The sequence below is a fragment of the Capricornis sumatraensis genome, chromosome 3 (genome assembly GCF_032405125.1).
Source record: "Capricornis sumatraensis isolate serow.1 chromosome 3, serow.2, whole genome shotgun sequence".
Lineage (NCBI taxonomy): Eukaryota > Metazoa > Chordata > Mammalia > Artiodactyla > Bovidae > Capricornis > Capricornis sumatraensis.
Genome location: NC_091071.1, coordinates 39,186,557 through 39,208,812, shown reverse-complemented (window position 1 = coordinate 39,208,812; position 22,256 = coordinate 39,186,557). Strand labels below are relative to the sequence as shown.

At 43.7% G+C, this 22,256-nt stretch overlaps 1 pseudogene; it reads right to left on the bottom strand.

The window, feature by feature from the left end:
• Nucleotides 1–3,488: 3,488 nt before the first annotated feature.
• Nucleotides 3,489–5,659, bottom strand: LOC138075289 (G2 and S phase-expressed protein 1-like; annotated as a pseudogene).
• Between the last annotated feature and the right edge of the window lie 16,597 nt (nucleotides 5,660–22,256).

The window sequence follows — 22,256 nt, the reverse complement described above, 5'->3', positions numbered from 1 at the left end:
TGCCTGACTTAAGTGCTCGACAGTAATCTGTTGAGTTTGGCACCAGAGAAAGTGGTGGGAGCAAAGGCTGCACAGAGAAGCAGAGATGCGTGTCTGAGCGCCTGGAACATCAAGCCAAGCAAACTGTTGGACGTGGTAGCTGGAGCAAACTCCAGCCTCCACACCGCCCTGAGTAGCGACATCTCTACCAGTATTAGTCTAAAACAGTGTATCTGCCATAGGCGCTCTATCGGTATTTGCTAAGGAGTAACAGATCCGAACGAGACGGCAACTTTCCAGAGGGCCGGGGACTCTGCCTACCCAGCTTGGTACCTACCGCGGCCGTGCTCACTGCAGACGCGTAAAGAATGAATGGGCAGGTGCGGGGCGGACCCCCCGCCTCCCCCAATCCGGTGACACACGGGTTGCCATCTGGGGAGGGGCTGCCAAGGACTTTGGCGGCTACAAAGGCAGATGGCGAATTCCGATCGCCAGTCGGACGCCCGGGCCGTGACCCATGGGTATCCGGATCCCCCCACCCATCTTCCGTTCAGACAGCCCTGGCCCCCTCTACCTAAGCCCGGCTCCTGCCTCTAACCGCGGCTGGCAGCGGGCGAGGAAGGCTCTTTTCTCTCAGGAGACCGAGAAAGGCCTGAGGCGGCCGGACCTCCTCTCCCCGGTGCAGACTCCCGGCCTCAAAGCCCGACTCCTCCTACCTCTGGCGCGGCCGCAGCACCTTCTCAACGGCGACCCAAGCCCCTGCGCATGCGCGGCGGATAATTGCGGCTGCGCGGGCGCAGGGGGATCCTTGAGGCTCGAGTCCCATCCTCCTTTGCGGCCGGCGCGCGCGACTGAGAGCGTTCCTGAAGCGCGCGGGGCAGGACCAGGCGGAGCGCGGCGCCAGAGGACCGCGCGGCTGAGGTTATGAAGGCGGCTCCCGGCGAAGTCTACTAAGTGCTGAGGAAGAGTCGAGGTGAATTTCGGGCTCCGCCGCAGTTTGAAGTTGAAGTTTGGGTGCACCACGGTTCACACCGGAAATGTATGCCGGTTCATTGGCGGCCCCTGAGCGCATCTGCGTCAGGAGCCGACAGGTAAACGGGGGCGCCAGAGCGGGAGTGGGAGCCGAGCGACCGAGCACGGGCTTCCTCCCGGAGACGCTTGCGAGCAGGTTGAGGCCTGAGGGGCAGGTTTCCCTGTGCGGGCGGGAAGGTGAAGCGATGCCCACCCTCTCCAGGCTCCCAGGTGCACGTTGTTAGGATTTGAGGGGCTCACGAAGCCGGAGAGGTTCGCCGCGGACTGAAGTCTGAGAGACCTTAGAAGTCGTATTAAGGGTTCGAACTTCAACCTGGGGTCCTTGGGAGCCGACATAGATACTGTTTTTAAAGGAGTTTCTAGTTGCAGTGTGAAAGTTGGTCTGGAGAGGCAAGCCTGAAGGCTCATCAGAAGGCTGCGGTGATGCAGGCAAGAAATGAGGGCGTCCTGGATTTAGGAGTTGAAGCTGGGGAAAAGGAGAAATATTGAGGCGTTTGAATTGCCGTGACCAAATTAGTTGTTAATACTTGTGGGTTTCTGGGAAAGAATTTCTAAGTTTCTGGGAACGTGGTTTCAGTTACTGAAGTGACGAATACAGGAGGAGTAGTTTTTGGGAAATTGATACAGTTAAGGTTTTTTTTTTTAAGTTATAATTTACATATCATAAAATTCACTCTCACAGTGTTGGTTATTAGTATATTCACAAGGTTGTGGAACCGTCACTTCAGTTCAGTCGCTCAGTCGTGTCCGACTCTTTGTGACCCCATGGACTGCAGCCCTCCAGGCTTCCCTGCCTATCACCAACTTCCGGAGCATACTCAAACTCATGTCTGTCCAGTCAGTGATGCCATCCAACCGTCTCATCCTCTGACATCCCCTTCTCCTCCTGCCTTCAATCTTTCCCAGCATCAGGGTCTTTTCCAGTGAGTCAGTCCTTCACATCAGATGGCCAAAGGATTGGAGTTTCAGCTTCAGCATCAGTCCTTCCAATGAATATTCAGGACTGATCTCCTTTAGGATGGACTGGTTGGATCTCCTTGCAGTCCAGGGGATTCTCAAGAGTCTTCTCCAACACCACAGTTCAAAAGCATCAATCAATTCTTTGGTGCTCAGCTTTCTTTATAGTCCAACTCTCACATCCATGCATGACTACTGGAAAAACCATATTTTTGACTAGACGGACCTTTGTCGGCAAAGTAATGTCTCCGCTTTTTAATATGCTGTCTAGTTTGCTCATAGCTTTTCTTCAAAGGAGTAAGCCCGTCTTTTAATTTCATGGCTGCAGGCACCATCTGCAGTGATTTTGGAGCCCAAGAAAATAAAGTCTCTCACTGTTTCCGTTGTTTCCCCATCTGTTTGCCATGAAGTGAATGAACCAGATGCCGTGATCTTAGTTTTCTAAATGTTGAGTTTTAAGCCAGCTTTTTCACTCTCCTATTTCACTTTCATCAAGAGGCTCTTTAGTTAGTTGTTCTTCACTTTCTGCCATAAGGGTGGCCTCATCTGCATATCTGAGGTTATTGATATTTCTCCCAGCAATCTTGATTCCAGCTTGTGCTTCATCTTGCCTGATATTTCACATGATGTATTCTGCATATAAGTTAAATAAGCAGAGTGACAATATCCAGCCTTGACGTACTCCCTTCCCCATTTGGAACTAGTCTGTTGTTCCATGTCCAGTTCTAACTGTTGATTCTTGACCTGCATACAAATTTTTCAGGAGGCAGGAACCGTCATTACAGTCTAATTCTAGAACATTTTATAACCCCAAATAGAAAGCTGTGTACCCATGAGCCTCATTCCCCTTTACTCTTTCCCTTGGCAACCACCAATCTACTTTCCTTTTCTGCATTTGCCTGTTGTGTATATGTTATGTAAATTGTATTGTATAAGCCTTCTGACTGGGTTTTAAGGAATGTAGTGTTTTTAAGGGTCATCCATGTAGCATGAATCAGTTCATTTCTTTTGAAGGCCGGATAGTATTTCCTTGTATGGATATACCACATTGTATTTATCCATTTATCAGTTGTTTCTACATTTTGGCTACTATAACTAATAACTATAGGTTTTGGTTTTTTTTTGGTGGTTTAATCCATTTTCATTTACTTTACTGTTTAACTTAAACTAGAATATTTAACTTTTCATACAATCTTAACTTTAAAGATGGTCACTTGCTATTTTACATGCAAAAAATCCAGACTCATCCGGAGCGTACCCATTCTTCACTCTGCACCCAGCACTCAAGCGGGGCTGGGAGGATGGAGGCCAGTGGCCTGCAGTGACCTCAGGTGGCCAAACACCGCCCCCCAACCCCATAGCCTGCACCAGGCACGGTAACTTTACTTAGCTTTTAGCTTTTTGTTTCATTTTACAACTTTTCCAACACAAATTCTTCTAAAATTTATCTCTGACAGTTGAATACCACTTTAGGACTGTTCTTGTAACTGAGTGAAGTGCAAAGAACTGTTTCACTCCACTCAGAACTTGAGGAGCGGAGACTCCATGTTTTCCTTGTCCGCCTCGGGGCTCAGCAGGATCAGAGGGGAAGCCAAGTCTGTGAGCTGTCCCACCTTGTCTGGGGGCTTGGCCACGGCCTTCCTGTTTGCCTCTGGGGTGTTTGTCACGAGGTCGACTAGGGGCCCAGTTTCAGACCGCGGGGCCACGGCTGCCTCGGGGCTCCTGTAGAAGTCAGTGAGCGGGCGGCCGTCCAGGGCTGTGGCCACAGCCTCCCCGGTGAGGCTGAGTTGATCCAGTTTGAGGTCCACGAGGAGAGCTTCACTGAGGGCTGTGGCTTCAGGGGGCTGCTCCTCGTCCAGGTACTTCTGTGGTGATACTTTGTGAAAAAGTAGAGTCACTCTTTTCTGGAGAAAAGTCCAGTGCCTGTGGCACAGCAGGTGGTGAGCAGCTGCCATCGAGGGACAAGTCGGGGCGCCTGGACGCAGGCTGGCTGTCGCCCTCCCTGGCGGGTGCAGTTCTCACTGTGGATTTTTTCTGGGGCTCAGAAGAGAGTTGCCGAGCAGATGCAGGCAGGGGAGAAGCCAGAAGCCTGGCCACAGTCGGGGTTGCCAGAGGCTGGAGAGCCGGCGGCCAGCAGGCGTGGGCAGGGCCGACAGGCACCTCGTGCTCATGGGGATCCTCACGCTGCTGACAAGGCTCTGTGTGGCTTGAGGACCACCTCACGGGAGTGCTATGGGCCACCCTCCCCACCAACGTGCAGGACTGCGGCCACTGTGCCCGACAGGACTTTGGCGTCGTACCAGCTGAGGGCTCACCAGTAGAAAATCTGGGAATTTTAAATTGATTCATAGGGGTAGCCACAGCCTTTGTCTTGGAGTTTAGGCAGGAATCGCGCCTTCTTGTACTCCTGGTCTTATCCCTTTGAGAAGACTGTGACAAACCACAGTGAGAGCTCAGCCCAGATCCTCCCTGTTCCGGGGTCTGGGGCTGGGGGAGAGATGCTCTGGGGGGCCCCCTGGGCTGCTCCGCTGTCCACTCCACAGCCCCTGGCCTCTGGCTTTGCCTGTAGGCCGTGCACCTGGGGCTCGCCTTCAGGGACGGCCGTGGCAGGGTGAGCCCCATTCTGCCCGTCTGGCTGGAGCTTGACCGGGCACTGTCCTCAGAGATGCCTGGACGTTCACTTGGTTTAGCTCTGCCAGTCTCAGGAGAAGCACACGCAGCAGAGCTCAGGCCCGAGACAGACCCTGACAAGGACCTTCCTCCCAGGCCGCCAGCACAGCCACGTGGTTTTAGCATGGTTTTCTTTGGCCCAGACTTGTTTGGAACAAGGGAGCAACCGCTTGCCTGGGACCAAGTGGCTTCCACTGGCTGGCACGCTGGCGACGTCCCGGGTGGTGCTGAGCTTGTCCAGGGGCATGCTGCTGTGGGTGTCCTTTTCATTTTGGATTTTCATCCTGGGAGGACTAGCTGGTTTCTGTCTCGCAGGCTTCTCCACGGCCGAATGAAGGCTCTTTCCTCGAAAGGACGAGGTTCGGGGCGGCAGTAACTTGCTGACGACCTTCTTCTGAGCCCCGGCCTGGTTCGGAGGCTGAGCAGCACTGGGCTCTGCTGGCAGAGAAGGGCACGAGGCGGGCGGCGGCCCCGACATCTCAGGGCAGCTGGTCTGGGCAGGAGTGGCTGGCGGGGCTGCGCTGGAGGCGGGCTGAGTGCCCCAGAGCAGGGATGCCCTCCAGAGGTCGTCCGACAGGCAGTATGTCTCCCACTTAAGTGACTTGGGGCTTTTCTTCACTTCGTTTTCTCTATCAAAGAGGTTTATTTTGAGTTTAGACTCCTGTATGAATCCTTCCACTTCCTGGCTCCCAGGGTCTTTAGACTGGGCAGCCTGGGCCGCCTTGGTTCTGCCATTGCTTTGTGTCTGGAAGGCCAGTAAGTGAGCTTCTTTATAAACTTCCACAAACTTTTCCCCCGTGAGCGGACTCCAGGTGAAGTGTCTTTCAGAAGCTGGCAAAGGAGGTTCTTCGGGAAGCTGATTATTTAAATCTAAGCTGGCAGCAGTACATCTTTCTTTATGGCCAGTAGGTCCAAAAAAGACTTCATCATCTTCATTGGCACTTAAAGAAGACAACGAAAGGTCGAAGTCAAACTTTTCATCAGCCAACAGAAGAATGTCTTCCTTCTTGGGAGCCTCCATCTCCGCTTCTTATGAGGGGCAGGCAGGCTGAAGGCACGTCGCTTCCTCCTTCCGCGGCCAGGGCTATCAGAGGTCACAGCAAGGAGCAGGAGACAGAAGCAGGGTGGGTGTCGGAGCCCAGGTTCCCCCAGCCCCCCAGGGAAGCCCCCACCATGCGGGCCGCTGCAGCACCGGCCCAGAGCCCCCGCGACACCCCGCAAATAACTATAGTTTTATACTATAACTACTATAACTAATGGCCGTGTGAACATTTCATGTATGTATGTGTGTGTTTTCAGAACTCCTGGGTTTGTACCTAAGAGTGTGATTGCTGGGTCATACTACATTTAGTTCTGAGTGTTGAGTTTCAAATGTGAAATGCAAATAGGGCTTTCAAGAACTTTCTCCATATGAAGGAGTTAGGAGGTGGTATTTGCTGTCTGCTTTTGGAAACCTAAGTTAGTTTGTAATATAGGTTCCAATTGAATTAGTAAAGTAGACATCGCAAATGTGGTAGCAGTGGAGTGTCTCATTTGTACTAGAGGGATTTTGATTTGTAAGAGGTGACTGAGTGACAACAAGGAGAAGCCAGGGCCATTGAAAAAAAAATTTATTAATTTCCAGAGATGAGAGGGCATGTCATGCCACATAGGGAAGGTTTTGGTCAGGAGTCAGAAGCAGGAATGAGAGGAAAGCCTAGGTTGGAGCCTTATTCCCTGAAAAAGGCAAGGCAGAGCAGGGTAGAGGGTTTAGGACTGGCTAGTTAGAATAAACCCTGTGGACTTTGGGCTATGGGCTTCCCTGATAGCTCAGTTGGTAAAGAATTTGCCTGCAATGCAGGAGACCCTGGTTTGATTCCTGGGTTGGAAAGATACACTGGAGAAGGGATAGGCTACCCATTCCAGTCTTCTGGCCTGGAGAATTCCATGGACTGTATTGGTCTATAGAGGTGGTCTCTAGTTGCTTAGCACCTGGCCTGGGATGACCAAGGCAGGGACAATATTGACTTCATCTTTGAGAGAGAAATGAGTTGATGAATTTGCATATGAGAGACTGCTCCCTAGGAAAGTGATTACAATCATTGGGAATTAGCTAGTCTTGGAAAGGATAGTCTCTCCCTCCCCCAGCAAGATTTTTTTTTTTTTCCTAGCAAGATTTTTAAGATGGCAAAACATCATACTATACTGGGGAAAAAAATGATAAATGCATGGGAACATGGCTGGGATGATGTGAAGAAAGGACAATTGTGAAGGTGGTACCTATTTTTTCATTTAGGATTTAAATCTCTTGGAAGCCTGGGAAAGAAAACCCCCCTGCCTTTCTCTCTCCTGCTGCCTGTTCAAGTCTGGCCATATTATTCTTTTAAACAAAAGAGTTATCAAAGTGTAGTTTAGAGAGGAGAGTGCTCCTTAAACCTTAGCTTTTCAACTTATTTACCTGTGGAATATTTTAAACTGGAATGCTTGGACACCACCCTTAGACCTGCTAAATTAGTCTTGGATAGGTTTCCCAACCTGTCATTTGAAAGTTTCACAGATGATTCTTATGGTTAGCCAATACCTACTGAGCAAATCCTATTGGCTAAACATAAAAGAGATGCCAAAAACTGAGCGAGGAGGTGATTGGAATTTAGGGTTAGACATGATTCCTCCCTTCAAGAAACAAAGTTCTGGGGCAAATTTTTTTTGACCCAAGATGAACCATGGGAGCCCCCTTGACCTGGACCCAATTGTGACTTAGCTCTAGCAGAAGCTCTGAGGTTCACAGTCTCCCACTGAAATGAGGCAGGAGTCCCCGAATGTGACTAAGCTGAGGGGCAGTGTCCAAAAACAATGTTACTGGGTCCCTGTTCGTTCAGTGGTAATACTTTGTGATTGTTCCCTGCTAGCATTTGTGGCAGAACTTTACTGCCAGGGTCATGAAAGGACATTTAGTGTATTAAAAGGTCAGAATTGCCCTTATGTTTGATAAACTTTACAAGGTATATCAGAAAGAGAGCAAGTGCAGAAGTTTGTGGGAAAATGTAGAGCCAGTGAAAGGAGTGGTATTCCAAGGAGAGGCTGCTTTCTAAGCCCATAGGAGTAGATAATTTTGGGATCCAGGGGAAACAGGCGAAGGTTGAATATGCTATGATTATCACTTTCTTACCCTCCTGGAATATGTTCCTTTTTGGAAACTGTGACATCTTCCACTGAGTTAATATTTTAAACAGTTCTGTGGAAGAAGTGAAAGGCTCTTTTCCCAGGTCTGTGGTTTGGCTGTAAATCCCCAAACCTACATAGCTTCCTCTCATTTGTCTTGGCAGGGGTTAGGGAGAGGGCAGAACAAGGGAAGAGTTGTCTGCATTCTCAGTTCTTTGATCATATAAGCTTTTTAAAATTTTATTTATTTGGGGTGCGCTGGGTCTTTGCAGCACACAGGCTGTTCATTGCTGTGCGCAGGCTGTCTCTAGTTGTGGTGAGCAGGGGATACTCATTTCAGTGGCTTCTTTTGGAACATGGGCTCTAGGGTACATGGGCTCAGTATGTGGCACACTTGGAACATGTGGGATCCTAGTTCCTGGACCAGGTATTGAACCTGTGTCCCTTGCATTGGCAGGCGAATTCCCAACCCCTGGACCACCAGGAAGTCCCCATATAAGGTTTTATTTACTATTGTATAATCCTGTTTGCTGCACTGCCAAAATTGTTGAAATCCAGAGGGGAAATGATTGCTTTACACCTCGAAGTATACAAAAGTCATTCTAGGTTATACTGCATTTCTGTCTACCACTGGTCTTTTTGTGTGATACATGTTTCTATTAATTTTGCTTGATGAATTTAAGAGGAGATTCCATGCAGATGTACAGGCCTCAGCTGCAAAACAACATTTTCCTTAATAAAGTTGATAATTTTGATGTTAAAATTAAGTCAGATCATCTTCCACATAATATTGTTAAGATAACAATACTCCCCCAAGTAATTTACAGATCAGTGTAATACTTGACAAAAATCCCAATATTCTTTTTTCAGAAACAGAAAAACTGATCTTGAAGTTCATATGAAATTGCAAGAGGTCCTAAATAGCCAAAACAATCTTAAAAAAGAACAAAGTTGGGGGATGATTTCAAAATTTTCAACAGAGCTATGGTAATCAAAACTTTGCTACTGACATAAGAATAGAAATACAGAGCAGTGAAATAGAACTAAATGCCCAGAAATAAACCTATGCATCATGGACATTTGATTTAGACAAGGATTCCAAAACCATTCAATGGGAAAGAAGAATCTCTTGAATGGATGGTGTTACAACAGCAGAATATACACAAATTAACTCAAAACAGATCAAAGACCTAAATCTATGAGTGAAACCATAAAACTCTTAGAAGAAAACAGATAAATTCTCATGACCTTGGATTTGACAGTTGGTTTTTAGATAGAGCACTAAAAATACAAAAAAGCAACAAAAGAAAAAAATCCATAAATTGGATTTCATGAAAATTTAAAGCTTTTGTGCATCAAAGAACACTGTCAAGAGATGGGAAAGACAACCCACAGAATGGAAGAAAACATTTTAAAATCACATATCTGATAAGGGTCTAGTATCCATAATACACAAAGAACTCTTACCACTCCACAACAAAAAGGAACAGCGTAATTAGAAAATGGGTACAGAACTTGAATAGACATTTCTCTAAAGAAGATATACAAATTATAAATGGCTAACAGCATATAGAAAGATGCTTACATCATTAGTCATTCAGTTCAGTTCAGTCGCTCAGTTGTGTCCTGACTCTGCGACCCCATGAATCGCAGCACGCCAGGCCTACCTGTTCATCACCAACTCCCTGAGTTCACTCAAACTCATGTCCATCGAGTCAGTGATGCCACCTGGCCATCTCATCCTCTGTCGTCCTCTTCTCCTCCTGCCCCCAATCCCTCCCAGCATCAGAGTCTTTTCCAATGAGTCAACTCTTTGCATGAGGTGGCCAAAGTACTGGAGTTTCAGCTTTAGCATCAGTCCTTCCAAAGAACACCCAGGACTGATCTCCTTTATAATGGACTGGTTGGATCTCCTTACAATCCAAGGGACTCTCAAGAGTCTTCTCCCACACCACAGTTCAAAAGCATCAATTCTTCAGCACTTCAGCTTTCTTCTCACATCCATACATGACCATTGGAAAAACCATAGCCTTGACTAGACGGACCTTTGTTAGCAAAGTAATGTCTCTGCTTTTTAATATGCTATCTAGGTTGGTCATAACTTTCCTTCCAAGGAGTAAGCGTCTTTTAATTTCATGGCTGCAATCAGATACCACTTCTCACTCACTAGGACAGCCAAGGTGGGGTTCAGGATTTGGAACACTTGTACACCCGTGCCGAATTCATGTTGATGTATTCAATAAAAAATTTAAAAAAAAAAAGTCAAGACCTCCAAAACAGAAAATAAATATTGGTGAGGATGTGGAGAAATTGGAACCCTCATTCCTTCCTAGAGGTCCAAAATGGTACAGGTGCTGTGGAGACCAGTTTGGTGGTTCTTTAACAGGGTGATCATAGAATTACCATATGACTCAGTTATTCTGTTCTTTGGTCTTTGCTCAGAACTGGAAAAAAAAAAAAGGTGTTAAATCAAAAATGTGTACTCCTGCTCACAATAGCCAAAAGGTAGAAACAACTCAAATGCTCATCAGTGGATGCATGGATGGACAAAATATGGAATATACATGTGATACATATAATAGGATACATGTTACAGTGTATGTTTGCTTATTTTTGATGGTTATATTAATAGACCTTTTAATTTTAAAAGTTTGCCCAGTTGATGTAATAAGAATCAACTTTCAGTTCTTAGGAGAAAGCACTAATGATTGAAGGCCAGTTCTTCAATTTAAAACATTTATTGTGATGCGCATTTCTAAGAAAATAAGTAGTTTAAAGAATGTTCATGAATAAAAGTGTATCTACCATCCAACCTAAGAAATAGAGCATTATCTTCAGTGTTTTAAAATTCTAATTTCCATTTGTTGCCTTCATATTTCATCAGGTAGATTGGCAATAAATATGCAGAAAATTCATGAATATGACTTTCCAAAAATTCACATGTCATATTGTCACATGATGTCACATTCATTCAGTCATATCATTTATCACATCATTAAGTCACATTCATGTGACTGGGTAACATTTTCATAGATTGAAAGCTCCATGTGATTAATAAAGGAACCTTTAATTTCGAACCTGAACTGGCCCCAAATAAACACTGAATTTACCTCTAGGAAGAAAAGAACATTTATGAGTTATGTCCTAGGCATCTTCTTTGACCTTTCCCAACCATTACGTCATATTCATCTTTTTTAAAAAAATATTTATGTATTTATTTATTTGGCTGCACCGGGTCTTAGTTACAGCATGTTAACTTTTTTGGTTACAACGTGTGGAATCTAGTGCCCTAACCAGGGATTGAACTTGGAACCCCTGCATTGGTAGCATGGAGTCTTAACCACTGGGCCACCAGGGAAGACCCTTATATGACTTCACAGTTTCTCAGTCTACATCTTTCCCCTCAGTTGCTCTGTTTTCCTTATAATGTGTCTGCTGAAGCACACAGATGGTTGGTTTGTGGAGTTTTCCACAGGTTTGGATTTTGCTTATTAGCATATTTGTAGTATAGTTTGACATGTTGCTCTGTCTTATATAGTTCCTGCAAATTTCCAGCTGGATCCAGAGACTTTATAGTCTTGCCAATAGATTAACTCCTAGTATCATAGCTTATTTATTTATCAGAAGGCTTACAGTGTTGGGTTTTGGTCTCTTTAAATGACAGCAGCCCTCCGTGCTCCGTGCCTAGGCTTCTGCCTCGTGTGACATTGTATAACGCTGATATTTGCTAAGCCAGCTGCACCATAACCACAAGAAGTGGTGATGTTCTGATTATAACTTTGGTTTCCTATATTGTCTGGAATAATTTTGTAAGGACAGCCTTATCTACTAGTATTTGGGTTCTTTGTGCTATAGTTCATATAGGAAAGGCAGGATAAATCTTTGATTATTTTCTTTACCCAGTTTTCAAATTAATGAATTGGTTCTCTGTCATTCTCAGAAGATTACCAGTTAGTTTTCTTTTTAAAATTTTTTTGTTGTTCAGTCACTAAGTTGTGTCTGATTCTTTGCCACCCCATGGACTGTAGCACACCAGGCTTCCCTGTCCTCTGTCTCCTGGAGTTTGCTCAGATTCATGTCCATTGAGTCGGTGATGCTATCTAACCATCTCATCCTCTGTCACCCCCTTCACCTTTTGCTTTTAACATTTCCCTCTCAACCTTTTCCAGCATCAGGGTCTTTTCCAGTGAATCATCTCATCCATCAGGTAGCCAACGTATTGGAGCTTCAGCATCAGTCCTTCCAATAAGTATTCAGGGTTGATTTCCTTTAGGATGACTGGTTTGATCTTGCAGTCCAAGGGTCCCTGAAGAGTCTTCTCCAGCATCACAGTTTGAAAGCACCAGTTCTTCAGCACTCAGGCTTCTTTATGGTGCAGTTCTCACATATGTACATGACTACTGGAAACACCATAGCTTCTAATACACAGACTTTATACAGAAAGGAATGTCTCTGCTTTTTAATACACGGTTTAGGTTTGCCATAGCTTTCCTTCCGGGGGGCAAGCATGTTTTAATTTCATGGCTCTAGTCACCATCTGCAGTGATTTTTGGAGCCCAAGAAAATAAAATCTGTCACTGCTTCCACTTTTTCTCCTTCTATTTGCCGTGTAATGATGGGACCAGATGCCATGATCTTAGTTTTTTAAATGTTGAGTTTTAAGCCAGCTTTTTCATTCTCCTCTTCCACCCTTATTAATAGGCTCTTTAGTTCCTCTTCATTTTTTTTAGAGTGGTATCATCTGCATATCTGAGGTTGTTATTTCTCTCAGCAATCTTGATTCCAGCTTGTGATTCCTCCAACTTGTGATTCATGTTTTTAAAATACCATTATCAGTTTATAGATTTGTTATTTGGTGGACTTCATTCACTTCACTGAAGTAGCTATCCTTATTGAAACTCAAATTATTTCTTCTTTGGCCAGTGAAAGCCTCTCTAACTTGACTCCTGGATCCTTTTGACACAGTCCTCGTAGTCATTGATCGCTTCCTGTATCTGTTGTAGAGGAGGGAGATTTTACCCTTATCCTCTTAGGGTTTTTTTTGGCAGGGCCTGTGAATTAAATTGACATGAGACAGATGAACAGGAGGAAAGTCTGCACAATTTATTTAATAGAAACTTTATGCGACCCTGGAGCCCTCCTAAGGAGTGACGACCCAAAGAAATTATTAAATTTAGCTTGCTTTTATATTAAGTTGAACAAAGGGAGGTGATTTAGAAAGATGACTACAGTTTATGGGGAGGCTAAAAGAGAGTTATTTTTAAAGAGGCCTGTCTGTGTAGAATTCTGTCTCAACTTCTTGTCCTTGAGAATAAGAATGTTACTTTCCAAAAATAAAAAAAGAATGTTACTTTTCCTTCTGGTATAGGGAGGCCATCTCTCATATGGGAATTTCATCTCCTGCTTTTAAGAAAAAGAAGGAAGGTCAGGGTGTTTTTCTTCTATTTAATGTTTTCAAATGCCTTTAACTCAAAATATCCAATATGCCAATGTGGCTTCTTTTTGGGTGGCACATTCTGAATTCCTCCACATATATTTAGATGTTTAGACTCATGTTACACATTTCTTGCTTCCAGACTTGGAATCAGCTAATTCTCTAAGAAACCTTGGTTTCATTTAGTAGGAAATGGTATTTCAAGACCTCAATCTAGGTATAAGGAATGCTATTTGCTACTGGGCTGGCTGTTGTTTCCTGACCTTTTTAGTGATTAGAGAGGAGAAGTATATTTAAGATAAAATACCTTGTGAGTTCTTCATGCTGTTTCTAAGTTCAGGACTACAAGGTTTTTACTTAACAACTTCTGATATATGTATCTCCATGTCAGGAATCCTGATTTTCAAGGACATGGGGTGGATAGGAATAAGACATTTTGGAATTACTCATTAGTTTTATCCCACATTACACGTACAGCATCTATTTATAAAATGCTACCACAGCTGGTTATGATTACTGAAAACATTACAGAAATTTTTTGCATGTGCTGTTTCCAGTCTCCTCTTGCTTTTTTTTCTTACCAAGTATTCTATCTACATTGTCAGATTATGTAGCCATTATATAATATTATCTTTCTTCTAACCCTCATTTAGTCTTAGATCTACAAGGAACATATTTGGCTCATCAGTTCCTTATGTTGATGGGTTCTACTCACTCTTGCTTGTTCTCTAGTATAGTCTTTGTTTAGGACTCAAGAGGACAATATTCCCTAAGTTTTGGCATATTGGGAACAGTTGGTGCTGTGAATACTTGAAGGTCACTTTTGCTAGATAGAAAATCCTTAGATCACAGTTTTTTCCTTGAGATCTTAAATCTGTGACTCCATTTTCTTGCATAAAATGTTAACAGAAATTCTGATGAAAATTATTTGAAATGTGTGCAGGTAATCTCTTTCTGAGTCACGCGCTCATTGTTGTCTCCAGCGTTTACTCTGGTCCGGCCTCAGCTTCCTCCCCAGCGACTGTTGTCTGTGTGTGGTTTCTTCTTTGCCTGCCTTCAACATTTGTCACTTTCTCTTAAATAATTTTTATCTTTCTTCGTTTATTTTTGTTTTTCATTAAAGTCTTCCTTTTTTTAAACCTGCTATTCCTCATGTGAGTGAAAGTCGCTCAGTTGTGTCCAGCTCTTTGCAACACCATGAACTACACAGGCCAGAATACTGGAGTGGGTAGCCTTTCCCTTCTCCAGGGGGTTTTCCCAACCCAGGGATCAAACCCAGGTCTCCCACATTGCAGGCGGGTTCTTTACCAGCTGAGCCACGAGGGTTTCCATTGTGGGAAAACTCTTGGCTGTTCCTCATAAGTTAGTGTTCATTGTGTTTGCTTTCTTATTCTTCTACTTTAACGTTTATTTCTGAAATGAATTTTTCCTTTTGTTTCTAATTCTTAAATTGTCTCTTCATTTCTGAATTTTTGAAAACCTGAGTTATGATGTTCGTTCATGGCTTGTATAATATTCTTAGTGATTTTAAGCTTATTTTGAAATAGTATATTACAGTTCTGATCCGTTTTTTGGAATGTGTCCTCCTCCTGACATGCTTTTTTGTTTGCAGGGATGTTATTTTGCTCTTCAATTTCTTTTTCCTTATAGTAATATTATATGGTGTTCCACATCATTATACTTCATTTTTGGGTGTATTCATTTTTCCTGAACTGTTAGAAGGAAGCTTGATTCAGATAGCTTTCCTTTCTTTTCAGAGCTCTCTCTTCTGTTGTGTTCAGCCATTGTTAAAAAGAAAAATAGTGACTTTCTGAGATTTCAGTTTTGTTTCCCTCGCCCACTTTTATCTGGACCCTCTCTTTTTTTTCATCTTTATTGTCTGCTTCCTGCCCTGTTTTTATTCCATTGCCAGTAGTTTCTTCTCAGTGTGGGGCCCTTCTTGGACAGAAGCCCTTGGTGGACCAATTTTGAGAAGTCATAGATGCTAGACCCTTCTAGGCCTTTCCACTGGCCCCTTGCATATATACTGCAGATTGGAGTAGGCAAAATCATTCCCAGTTTCAGTGGCTTTTCTCAAAATGGCTCAGTATAATTTTCAGTGAACACTTGTTGATTATTTGGGTTTTTCATCATCTCAGACTTATTGTGACATGCTGTTATTTATCTCTGCTTTCTCTAACATGGGCACTTAACACACGTGGGGTATGGCTATATATCTATCTGTAGTGGACACTGTATTGTAGGTATACAAAATAAATCTACCTGTGTTTTGGGGCCTCAGGTTCTTGCAGATACTTTTTCATCTGTTTTTGTTATAAATATTTCATAAGCATTTGTTTTTCAAATCTGTGTTATGTAGTGATTTGGGAAGAACCAGAATGTATGAAAGGAATTACCTGGTAGCTCAGAAGGTAAAGAATCTGCCTGCAGTGTGGGAGACCCTGGTTCGATCCCTTGGTCAGGAACACCCCTGTAGAAGGAAATGGCAGCCCACTCCAATATTCTTGCCTGGCAAAATCCCATGGACAGAAGAGCCTAGTGGGCTACAGTCCATGGGGTTCTAAAGAGTTGGACGTGACTGAGCGACTAACACTCAGAAGGTATGCGACCACTACAGCCATCTTCAGAGCCCAACTATTGATCTTTCAATGAACTGTTGTTTGAAGTTGCATATATAATTCTTAAAGGAATGTTTTGCGTCTATGTTCATTGAGTTTGGCTTGTAGGGTTTTTTATGTGCTATTTATTATTAATGTTTATTTCAGGGTTATAATAAGTGCTCCCAGAGAACTTCCATGGATTTGGAGGGCCATTGTCCCATGGCCTATTCAGCTCCATCTGTATTAAAGTAGTCAAGAGGCCCATCCATGCTGGTCCTAATGTTGAATTTATCCCAAATTATTTGTTGGATTGGCCAGACCCACTTTGCTATAGTCTTGTATCTTTCCAGGCTGATGCCCATCCTTTGCTTTCCTTCTGCAGGAGAACTCCCTCTAATCTGCTAATTCTACTTACTAAATTATGTTCCTCTGAATCCCATTTCTCATTAAAATTGAATTAATTTCATCTCATAATGCCTGGACTGGCAACTCTTTCCCCTGAGGCCCATTTCTGTCTTATGGGCCTTGTTTATCCACCAGCCATGTTCCTGCCATTGTTTGCAATGGTCTAAACACAGTTAGGATACCCAAACTGCTCTACCAGCTAATCCTACAAAATTTTGGTTTCTTTAAAGGGATAGGTTGTAAAGTCGGTGATTTATTTTATCGATATTTTTTATAACCCTAGGATGGCTCCTCCCCGCTTGTGCTGTCCCCTCATTGTCTCTTGTAAACTGGCCAGCATATGGTTTTTGTTGTTCAGTCGTGTCTGACTCTTTGCAACCCCAAGAACTGCAGCATGCCAGGCTTCCCTGTCCTTCACTGTCTCCCAAAGTTTGCTCATACTCATGTCCACTGAGTTGATGATGCCATCCAACCAGCTCGTCCTCTATTGTCCTCTTCTCCTCCTGCCCTCAATCTTTCCTAGCATCAGGATCTTTTCCAATGAGGGGGCACTTTGCATCAGGTGGCTAAAGTATTGGAACTTCAGCTTCAGCATCAGTCCTTCTGATGAATATTCAGGGTTGATTTCCTTTAGGATTGATTGGTTTGATCTCCTTGCAGTCCAAGGGACTCTGAAGAATATTCTCCAGCACCACAACTGGAAAGCATCAATTCTTCAGCGCTCAGCCTTCTTTATGGTCCAGCTCTCACATTCATACATGACTACTGGAAAACCCATTAGCTTTGACTTAAATGGACTTCTGTTGGCCAAGTAATATTTCTGCTTTTTAATACGCTGTCTAGGTTTGTCATGGCTTTCCTTCCAGGGAGCAAGCGTCTTTTAATTTCATGGCTGCAGTCACCCCACCGTGATTTTGGATTCCAAGAAAATAAAACCTGTCGCTGGTTCCATTGTTCCCCATCTATTTGCCATGAAGTGATGGGAATGGATGCCCTGATCTTACTCTTTTGAGTATTGAAGTCTAAGCCAGCTTTTTCACTCTCCACTTTCACTTTCATCAAGAGGCTTTTTAGTTCTTCTTCACTTTCTGTCATAAGGGTGGTGTCATCTGCATATCTGAGGCTATTGGTATTTCTCCCAGCAATCTTGATTACAGCTTGTGCTTCATCCAGCCTGGCATTTCACACAGTGTACTCTGCATGTAAATTAAATAAGCAGGGTGACAATATACAGTCTTGATGTACTCCTTTCCCAATTTGGAACCAGTCTGTTGTTCTATGTCCAGTTTTAACTGTTGCTTCTTGACCTGCATTCAGATTTCTCAGGAGGCAGGTCAGGTGGTCTGGTATTCCCATCTCTCTCAGAATTTTCCAGTTTGTTGTGATCCACCTAGTCAAAGGCCTTGGCTAGTCAATAAAGCAGAAGTAGATGTTTTTCTGGAACTCTCTTGCTTTTTCGATTATCCATCGATGTTAGCAATTTGATCTCTGGTTCCTCTGCCTTTTCTAAATCCAGCTTGTACATCTGGAAGTTCTCTCTTGGTTCACATACTGTTTGAAGCCTTGCATGAAGGATTTTGAGCGTGACCTTGCTGGCATGTGAGATGAATGCAGTTGTGTGGTAGTTTGAGCATTCTTTGGTGTTGCCCTTCTTTGGTATCAAAATGAAAACTGACCTTTTCCATTCCTGTTGCCACTGCTGAGTTTTCCAAATTTGCTGGCATGTTGAGCGCAGCACTTTCACAGTATCATCTTTTAGAATTTGGAGTAGCTTAGCTGGAATCCCATCACCTTTGCTAGCTTTGTTTGTAGTAATGCGCCCTAAGGCTCACTTGACTTCACACTCTAGGATATCTGGCTCTAGGTGAGTGACCAATGCCGTCTTGGTTATCCGGATCATTAAGACCTGTTTCTGTCCTTTATTAAGCCCATCTTTGTATGAAATGTTCCTTTGGTGTCTCTAATTTTCTTGAAGAGCTCTCTAGTCTTTCCCATTCTGTTGTTTTCCTCTATTATTATTATTTTTTCGTATTGTTTACTTAAGGCTTTCTTCTCTCTCCTTGCTATTCTTTGGAACTCTGCATTCAGATGGGTATATCTTTCCTTTTCTCCTTTGCTTTTTGTTTTTCTTCTTTTCTCAGCTATTTGTAAGGCCTCCTCAGACAACCATTTTGCCTTTCTTTCTCTTGGAGACTGTTTGATCATGGCCTCCTGTACAGTGTCACTAACCTCTGTCCATAGTTCTTTAGGCATTCTGTCAGATCTAACCCCTTGAATCTATTTGTCACTTTACCATATAATCATAAATTTGATTTAGGTTATACCTGAATGACTAGTGGTTTTTAGTACTTACTTTAAGTCTGAATTTTGCAGTAAGGACTTCATGATCTGAGCCACTGTCAGCTCCAGGTCTTATTTTTGCTGACTGTATAGAGCTTCTCCATCTTTGGCTGCAAAGATTATAATCAGTCTGATTTAGGTACTGACTGTCTGGTGCTGTCAGTGTGTAGTGTCGTCGTCTGTGGTTTAGCCTCTATCTTTGTCCCTTGCCTTTCACCACACCCTCTACTTTCTTGAGAGCACCTTTGAGCTTGAACTGATTCCCTGTCTGTTGCAAATGAAATCAGTTCCTTTGGAGGAAATTAGGAGTCAGTGCTTTCTGGCCTATTTCTACCCCAGGCAAAAATGTCTAAGCCAGGGCTCTAGAGCTGTGGGTAGAACAGTGGTAAGCTGGGAGAGGGAAGGCAGCAGCCTGGGGTCCACTCAGCTCGCCTCTGAGTTAGGGACTGGGCAGAATACGGGAGTCCCGCCCTCCCTTGATCACACTCAGATGGTGAGTGTGTGTGTGTGTGTGTGTGTGTGTGTGTGTGTGTGTCCCGCCCTCCCTTGATCACACTCAGATGGTGAGTGTGTGTGTGTGTGTCCCGCCCTCCCTTGATCACACTCAGATGGGGGGTGTGTGTGTGTGTGTCCCCCGCCCTCCCTTGATCACACTCAGATGGGGTGTGTGTGTGTGTGTGTGTGTGTGCGCGCGCGCGCGCGCGCGCCCCCCTCCCTTGATCACACTCAGATGGGGGGGGGGTGTGTGTGTGTGTCCCGCCCTCCCTTGATCACACTCAGATATGTGTGTGTGTGTGTGTGTGTGTGTGTTAGTTGCTCAGTCGTGTCTGACTCTTTGCGACCCCATGGACTGTAGACTGCCAGGCTCCTCTGTCCATGGAATTTTCCAGGCAAGGGTACTGGAGTGGGTTGTCATTTCCTTCTCCAAGGGGTCTTCCTGATCCAGGGATTGAACCTGGGTCTCCTACATTGCGAGCAAATGCTGTACCATCTGAGCTACCAGGGAAACAGGCAGCTGGGCTTTTCAGATTGCCTTTGTTCACTTAGTCATGTGCATTTAAGGTTCTTGTATTCCTGTGTCTGTCTCTCAGACTTGGGGACAGTGATTTGCCCTGTGTCTTCCTCTTTATGGATCCAAGAAAAGTTGTTGATTTTCAGTCAGTTCAGCTTTTTACTACTTGTCAGGACAGAGTGGTGACGTCCAACCTCCTTACGTGCGGAACTAGAAACCAGAAGTCCTGTTGCTGGTAGATAAGAAAGTAGTTGACCCTTGTCAGTTAATCTTATATTTCCAACCTTGTCATAGTAATTTATTAGTTCGAGGAGGTTTTTTTAAATTGTTGTTAATTCTTTGGTATTTTCTACATAGATAATTCATGTCATGTTATTTTATTTCTTCCTTTTTGATTTGTGTAACTTTTATCTCCTTTTCTTGTTGTATTACCTAGGACTTCCAGTATGATGATGCATGGGAGTGGTAAAAATAGACATTCTTACCTTCTTCCTGATCTTAGTGAGAAAGCATTTAATTTCTCCCATTAAGTATACTGTTAGCTGTATGGTTTTTCATTGTGATAAAATTTATGTAATATAAAATTTACAATTTAACCGTTTTTAAGTGTACAGTTCAGTGACATTAAATGCTTTCACGTTGTTGTACAACCATCACCACTACCCACACAGTATCCATTTTCAGAACTTTCTTATCATTCTGTTCTTCTGGGTGCCTTGGAGTGAAGTTGCTGGATCATAGTAATTCTGTGTAATTTTTTTTGAAGAATCTCAATACTGTCTTGTGCTCTGGCTGTACCATTTTGCATCCCTATCAGTGGTGCATAAGGATTCCAGTTTCTCCACATCCTTATAAAACTTATAATTTTTAAATATAGTAGCCATTCTAATGGGAAGATAGTGATAGTTCGTCACAGTTTTGATTTGCAGTTCTCTCATCATTTTCCATGTGTTTATTGATCATTTGCTTATCTTTGGAGAAATGTCTATTCAAGTCCTTTGCCCGTTACAAAAAGTTTTTTTCTTTTCCCATTTAAAAAATTTGGTTGTTTGATTTTTGTTGTTGAGTTGTAGGAGTTCTCTATATATTCTGAATACCAGACTCTAATGGGATAAATGATTTCCAGGTGTTTTCTCCCCTTTTGTGGTTGTCTTTTCATTTTTGTGATAGGTCCTTTGCACAAAAGTTTCTAATTTTAATGAAATCCAATTTAGCTGTATTTTGTTTTGTGGGTGATTTTGGTGTCATATCCAAGAAATCCCTGCCAGTCCCAACGTTGTGCACTTTGTGCGTCTGTCTTTATGCTAGTATCATGCTGTTTTGATTACTGTAGCTTTGGACAGAGTTTTGAAGTCAGGGAGTGTGAGACCTCCAACTTTGTCCTTTTTCAAGGTGGTTTTGAATACTTCGGCGGGTGGGGGGGAGTTCCTTTGATATTCCATATGGAAAACGATAAGGTAGGTTTTTCTATTTCTGTGAAAAAAAAGTCACTGAGATTTTGCTAGGGATTGCATAAATAGGTAGATCACTTTGGGTAGTGCAGGCCTGGCATGCTGCGATTCATGGTGTCACAAGGAGTTGGGCACAACTGAGCGACTGAACTGAGCTGAACATCTGATTAAAGCTTCCAGCCCGTGAGGTACGGCGTCTTTCTGTGTCTTCATGTGTTCTTTTTCAATTCCTTTCAGCAATGATGCTTACTTTTCAGTGTGTTAAGTCTTTCACTTTCTTGGTTAAGTTTATCCCCAAGTATTTTAAATCTTTTGATGCTATTTTAGTGGAATTGTTTTCCTAATTTCCTTTCAGGATTGTTCATTGTTCAGTTCAGTCGCTCAGTCGTGTCCGACTCTTTGCGACCCCATGAATCGCAGCACGCCAGGCCTCCCTGTCCATCACCAACTCCCAGAGTTCACTCAGACCCACGTCCATTGAGTCAGTGATGCCATCCAGCCATCTCATCCTCTATCGTCCCCTTTTCCTGCCCCCAATCCCTCCCAGCATCAGAGTCTTTTCCAGTGAGTCAACTCTTCGCATGAGGTGGCCAAAGTACTTGAGTTTCAGCTTCAGCATCATTCCCTCCAAAGAAATCCCAGGGCTGATCTCCCTCAGAATGGACTGGTTGGATCTCCTTGCAGTCCAAGGGACTCTCAAGAGTCTTCTCCAACACCACAGTTCAAAAGCATCAATTCTTCAGCACTCAGCTTTCTTCACAGTCCAACTCTCACATCCGTACATAACCACAGGAAAAACCATAGCCTCGATTAGACGGACCTTAGTCGGCAAAGTATTGTCTCTGCTTTTAAATATGCCATCTAGGTTGGTCATTTTAATTTCATGGCTGCAGTTACCACCTGCAGTGATTTTGGAGCCCCAAAAAATGAAGTCTGACACGGTTTCCACTGTTTCCCCATCTATTTCCCATGAAGTGATGGGACCAGATGCCATGATCTTTGTTTTCTGAATGTTGAGCTTTAAGCCAACTTTTTCGCTCTCCACTTTCACTTTCATCAAGGAACTTTTTAGTTCCTCTTCACTTTCTGCTGAAAGGGTGGTGTCATCTGCATATCTGAGGTTATTGATATTTCTCCCGGCAATCTTGATTCCAGCTTGTGCTTCTTCCAGCCCAGCGTTTCTCGTGATATACTCTGCATATAAGTTAAATAAGCGGGGTGACAGTATACAGCCT